Genomic DNA, 5,459 nt, shown 5'->3' on the forward strand with positions numbered 1-5,459 from the left:
GTAATAAATATAATAAATATAAATATAATGGAAATGCTGAAAAAGTCATCGAAGCGACTTGGGCAGGGAGGGAGGGAGTGTGGGCCTCAGTACCCCCAGGGCCGGGAGCGAGGGAGTGTGGGCCTCAGCACCCCCAGGACAGGGAGCGAGGGAGTGTGCGCTGCAGTACCCCCAGGGCAGGGAGCGAGGGAGTGTGGGCCTCAGTAGGACGGGAGGTTGAGGACGCCCGCCTTCGACGAGACGGAGCTACCTGCCCTGTTGGAGAATATTACGGAGAGGTACTCCGACTTAACCAAGGGTAGTCTTGGAAAGCTCCCACCAAAAGAGTACAACAGAATATGGGATGAAATCGGGGAGGCTGTCTCCTCCACAAGTACCATGGTATGCACTGGGGAAAGGTGTCGTAAGAGGTGGAACGACCTGGTGAGGGTCGCAAGAGTAAGTAATGATTTTATTTATGCACTCTCCATGTGCCATGCACCATGTAAATGTAGGTTCAGTGTCACATGGATGATGTTATTTATCCCAAGGTTACGGCGATGTATTTGTGCCTTCAGGCAATGACAAGAGGATCAACCCACTGTTTTGATGTGAGTGTGTGTGTGAATCTGTGTGTCTGCGATGTTAAATAGATTGAAGATTTTTACTTTCATTTACTTCACTTTCTGAAGAAGACATCTGCAATAGCAACGGATCAGCGGCATACGGGGGGAGGACCCCAACATAAGAACCATAGACCGGTCGCTGGTCGGGGATAGCAACTGTGCCACCACCGGCATTGGAGCTGACCCACCCACACAGGATGGTCAGTTCAATACAATCCCCAGTCTGTGTTGCAGTCCTGTAATGTCATGTAATGTAACTGTATTTGTAATGTTGGCTTCATGTAATGTAATGTAAGTTTATTGCACTATAATGTTGGGCTCATGTGATGTACTGCAATTTTGGGGGCATGTAACAATGCATATGTATATGTATTGTCTGTCTGCGATATGTAATGCAGCAGTGGTGGACACTTAAGTAAGACTGAGCTACTTGACTGTACTCATGTACTCATGTAACCCTGACCCCTCCCTTGGTGCCAAGCACTTTTAAATGTTGTTTTGTACTTCCAGACTCGGAGAATTCAGACCAGACCTCTGCAGAGAGACCAGACGACAGACCCGCTGCTTCCACCTCTGGCGTCACCTAGCCCTCTCCCGACTTCACCCCTGCCAGAGATGATGAAAAGGAAGAAGAAGAGCACCTGATCCTGGAGCCAGTGGAGGTGGAAGTGGGAGTGGAGACAGAGGAGGATATAACCGTCCCATGAGAGTCAGCTGGAACATCCTCCACCACCGACTCTATACTCATGGGATTCCCTCATGACTCCTCTGATTTTACAGGACCAAGCAGTGTGCAGCAACGCACCACCAGTGTTGCAGTGTCTTTGCCTCAGCGATGGAGGTTGGTGTAGAAAAGATCCGTTGCCTCAAGACAGATAGGCGCATACCAGGACATGGTGCGTCTGTCACAGGCTAGTGTCGGCATAGGTCGAGAGCTGCTCAAGGCCATGGCTATGGTAGCTGGAAACATGGTGCTATCAGAACGGCAGTCGGAGGATATGTCGCATCTGATCACTGCGATGGAGTGAACCGTCAACTCCGTCGATGACGCGGAATCCCCCCCGTGCCATAGTAGTCGAGTCGACAGCACCTGAGGGTGAGGAGCTGACATCATCTTCCAGCCCTGAAGCTGTGCCTTACGAATCACGAGCTTCTCCTGAGGCCCCATTTATTGCACCTGCAATGTCTCACCCCCCAACGACAGCAACAGCACTCAGGTTGCACTGCTGCATGCCGGCTTGGTATCTCCACAGGGAGGTCTGGGCTCAGGGGCAGTGGGAAAAGGAAGGGTGGGAGTAATAAAGTGGGGGTGAGTCCGAAGGGTGGGGGAGTATGCGTACGAGGTCGCGGATAGTAAAGGGTGCTTTGTTGTGGTCAAGTGTTCAATGTTATTTTTAAATAGTTGAAGTTTGATTTTTTAAAGTTTATTTTAAGTTGTTAAAGTTTTAAAGTTGTTAAAGTTGTTACAGTTGTTCAAAGTTATAGTTATAAGTTTTACAAAGTTTTACAATTGTTGTACATTTTTTACATTTTTACATAAACGTTTCAATTGAATTTAAGCACTCTCTTGTACAGTGTCAAACTTTTGGGGTAACAGTCATCAGGGTCACAAAACGCAGCTCTCCACATTCAAGCAAAGTGTTCATTTATGAGCTGCTGACGTAATAATTTTGCAGTGGCATGCGCTCCGTTTGCCCTCCGCCGAGGTGTCAGAGGGGTTGGTGCCATGGGTTCATCTGGAACCTCATTTTCCTTCCCCCTCATTTTCCTCTTCCTCCTCCGTCTCCTGCACTCTCTCCTCAGGTGGTCCCGCAGTCCCCTGTGGCAATTTCTGTCCCCGCATAATTGCTAAATTATGCAACATGCAGCACACCACTGTGAACTGAGCAAGCTGCTCAGGGTCATACTGCAGCCTGCCTTCCGAGTGGTCCAAGCATCAGAAGCACTGCTTCAGCACTCCAATTGTCTTTTCGATAATATTACATGTGGCTATATGGCTCTTATTCTTGCGTGGCTTGGCTTCTGTCTGACGATTCTGCAGGGGGGTCAAGAGCCAGATGGCAAGGCTGTACCCTTTGTCCCCCAGCATCCAACATTTATCTTGTGGCTCAGACTTAAACAGGTCAGACACAGTGCTCTCACGCAAGATGTGCGCATCATGGTTGCTCCCTAGAAAGTAGGCATTCACTGCCATTATGCGCTGTGTATGGTTGCATATGAGCTGCACATTGAGGGAGTAAAATCCCTTACGGTTTCGGAACACCTCTGCCTCCTGTAATGGTGCTCGCAGGGCAATATGGGCACAGTCAACAGCACCCAGCACCTTGGGGAAGCCGGCAATGCGTGAAAATCCCAAAGCCCTCTCACTCTGTGCCTCCCTGGTCATTGGGAAGTTTATAAATTCCATCCGGCGTGCATACAATGCTTCGGTTCCCTGTCGAATGCAGCAATGAGTAGCGTCCTGAGAAATACAGCATATGTTCCCAGCTGATGCTTGAAATGAGCCGCATGCATAAAAGGAAACTGCCGCAGTCACTTTCATCGTGACAGAGAGTGCAGTAATGTTGGTGGTACTGGGCTGCAGGTCTGCCTTAATGAGCTGGCAAATCTCATTGATCACCTCTTTTTGAAAGCACAGCCTTGGAACGCACTGTCGATCGGTCAGGTCCACGTATGAGCGCTTCTCCCTGAAAATCCTTTGTGGGTAAAGCCTCCTCCTTCTCATCGGTCTGAGACCTCCTCCATTACCCTGATAATTCTGCTCAATAAATCTTCTCCCATCTGGATCCTGCATTAGACAGGTAGTCAGCAATACAGGCTGAGATAGTTCAGGCCTCAGTCTTTTTAAATCTCCAGGATCATCTCAAAGATCCTGAGATAAACAAATGGTTTTTCAATTAAAAAAATATTAACTCAAATGCCATCTATCTTAATAATGTATTCAGTACCAATAAAAATTCCTTTCCCACTGTAAATCGCATTGTAATGTCACTGTTCACCTCTGAATACTGAGATGCTGCTTTTGCTGACTGTTCCCGATTTCAAAATGGCGGCACGGAGCACTACCGCCCATTCCCGCCCACTTAAGATCAAGTAAAACCACCTTCTCCAGGACGATATGCAGCTCCGGTGGTATGTCGGCGGTAATCATGACCAATGGATCCACCACAGACCCATTCCACATTCGGACCGGGGTCAAGCATCACTGTGTCATCGCACCAACGCTCTTCTCGATCTTCCTTACTGCAATGCTCCATCTCACCCTCAGGAGGCTCTCCACTGGAGTGGAGCTAAATTACAGGACAAACGGGAATCTGTTCAATCTCCACCGCCTCTCGGCCAACTCCAAGGTTGTCCCATCCTCCGTCATCGAACTACAGTAGGCAGATGACGCCTGCATCTGCGCACACTCGGAGGCTGAACTCCAAGCCATCATCAACACCTTTACCGAGGCATACGAGAGCATGGGCCTTACACTAAACATCCGCAAGACAAAGGTCCTCTACCAACCTGCCCCCACCAAATAGCAATGCCCCCCCCGACCGGTTATCAAAATCCACGACGAGGCCTTGGAAAACGTGGACCATTTTCCATACCTCGGGAGCCTACTGTCAACAAGGGCAGACATCGATGACGAGGTCCAGCACCGCCTTCAGTGTGCCAGTGCAGCCTTCGGGCACCTGAGAAAGAAAGTGTTTGAAGACCAGGACCTCAAACCTGGCACCAAGCTCATGGTCTACCCTCCTATGTGGCTCAGAGACATGGACTATGTACAGCAGGCACCTCAAAACACTGGAGTAGTACCACCAGCGCTGCCTCCGCAGGTGGATGTAAAAGATCTCGAAGCATTATTTCGAAGAAGAGCGGGGGAGTTATCCCTGGTGTCCTGACCAATATTTATCCCTCAATCAACATCACTAAAACAGTTTGGAGCCGAAATTGCCCCTTTCCTTAAGGCCTGTTACCACCGCAAATTGGCGGCCACGCTGCAGAGTGGAATGGCCACCGACTTTTGGTGGAATGGCCACTGGTAGCCCAATTGCCCGCCCGAGTTTTCCCAGTGGTGTCCCGATCCCCCCTTACCGCTCCGTTGCTGCCGATCCTTCTTAAGCGCGTGATCACCATGCGCACCGGCGATCTAATCTCCGCCGGTGACATTCCCCTCGGTGCCAAAACAAGCTTTTTCCCCGTGGTCTGCTGAGACTGTGGCCTTCTGCAGTGGCAGTGCAGCTTCCCTTAAAGGGCAGGATGCACTGCCGCTGCCACCATATTATTTTTTGTCGGCCGACTACCACGTTGGCCCGACAATTATGCCCTCGGATTGGCTGGTCCGCCAACAGACAGCCTGGCACCCCCCGCGTGGGTGCCAGCCCACTGGCCCAGTCGAAACCCACCTTGGAGGCCCAGTGGGCCGAAGTTTAGAAAGCGTGAAGGCGCTCCCCTTTAAGTGAAGGGGAGAGCTGTGGTGACGCAGTGCTGTGATTACGTCATCGCGCCACCCTCAACTTCCGCCCCTCAGTTACTGTCGCCGATGGGTCTTTCCCCTCAGGTGTAGTCACCGTCCCCATTAAGAGCAACTTCCAGATCAAAACAAAAGAAAACAAAGAGACGAATGTCACCAATGGGCGACCTCAACCACAGCTGCAGTAAAAAAAACACCGAAATGGAGTGGGAGGCAATTTCTACCCCTTTATCTGGTCATTATCACATTACTGTTTGTGGGAGCTTGCTGTGTGCAAATTGGCTGCCGCATTTCCTACATTACAACAGCAACTACACTCCAAAAAGTACTTAATTGTCTGTAAAGCACTTTGAGACGTTCGGTGGTCGTGAAAGGCGCTATATAAATGCAAG

This window comes from Pristiophorus japonicus, chromosome 5 (genome assembly GCF_044704955.1).
Source record: "Pristiophorus japonicus isolate sPriJap1 chromosome 5, sPriJap1.hap1, whole genome shotgun sequence".
Lineage (NCBI taxonomy): Eukaryota > Metazoa > Chordata > Chondrichthyes > Pristiophoridae > Pristiophorus > Pristiophorus japonicus.